Below are 807 nucleotides of genomic sequence, written 5' to 3'. Positions count from 1 at the left end.
ACATACATACATACATACGCACACACATACACACATACATAGACATATATATATATATATACACATAGACGCGCGCGCACACACATATTTACATCGCCTTCATCTTATTTTCCAAAGTTGAAAGCGCTGCGAAAGAACTACTAACAGAAAAGTTTGTTCAAAACCCTCCCCTCAAGCCTTGACAATTAATTCACCATTATTAGAATTACAAGTTTGTTAACACCACAAATTCAAATAGATTTCCAATTACATATAAGTATAAACACACACAAACACACATACATATACATATATATATATATACAAATATATATACAAATTATACATACGCACTAACAATCATATATTCATACATATCTACAACATACATACAACACCCCAACCCCACCCAAATACCTATATATCCTTGTTTGATAACCTTATGGAACGTACGTACCTATGCTGGATTACGTGGAAGCATTCGTTGTACTGCAATGTTTAGTAAAAAATGCTGAAGTAAGTACTTCTATGTATATGCGTATGAGTCCATATATGTATGCATGCGTGTATTTATGTATATATGTATACGTGTATGTCTGACAAGTGTTATGCATGCGTATGTGTGTGTATATAGCGTGTGCATACGTGCGAATATATGTGTGTGCCTATGTAGTCACGTAGGTATATATGTAATTACGTTCATATTTATGTATCTATCATTCTTATCTTTCATCTATGTGTATGCTTTATACTTGTATACGTGATGTGATGTATGTTTGTATATATATGCATACATATAATATATATATATGTATATATATATATATA

At 31.4% G+C, this 807-nt stretch overlaps 1 protein-coding gene across 2 annotated transcripts in view; it reads left to right on the top strand.

Annotated features, from left to right (window-relative positions):
• The first annotated feature begins 6 nt into the window (after nt 1–6).
• The window catches only part of LOC106872625 (homeobox protein ceh-22), a 116,482-nt gene continuing 115,681 nt past the window's right edge, over nt 7–807 (top strand). For both annotated transcript variants that reach the window (XM_052975720.1, XM_052975719.1), the window contains exon 1: nt 7–495. The gene's annotated coding sequence lies outside the window, so the exon portion shown is untranslated. The remainder of the gene's footprint in view (nt 496–807) is intronic.

This window comes from Octopus bimaculoides, chromosome 22 (assembly GCF_001194135.2).
Source record: "Octopus bimaculoides isolate UCB-OBI-ISO-001 chromosome 22, ASM119413v2, whole genome shotgun sequence".
NCBI lineage: Eukaryota > Metazoa > Mollusca > Cephalopoda > Octopoda > Octopodidae > Octopus > Octopus bimaculoides.
This window is presented reverse-complemented; position numbering and strand designations above follow the sequence as displayed.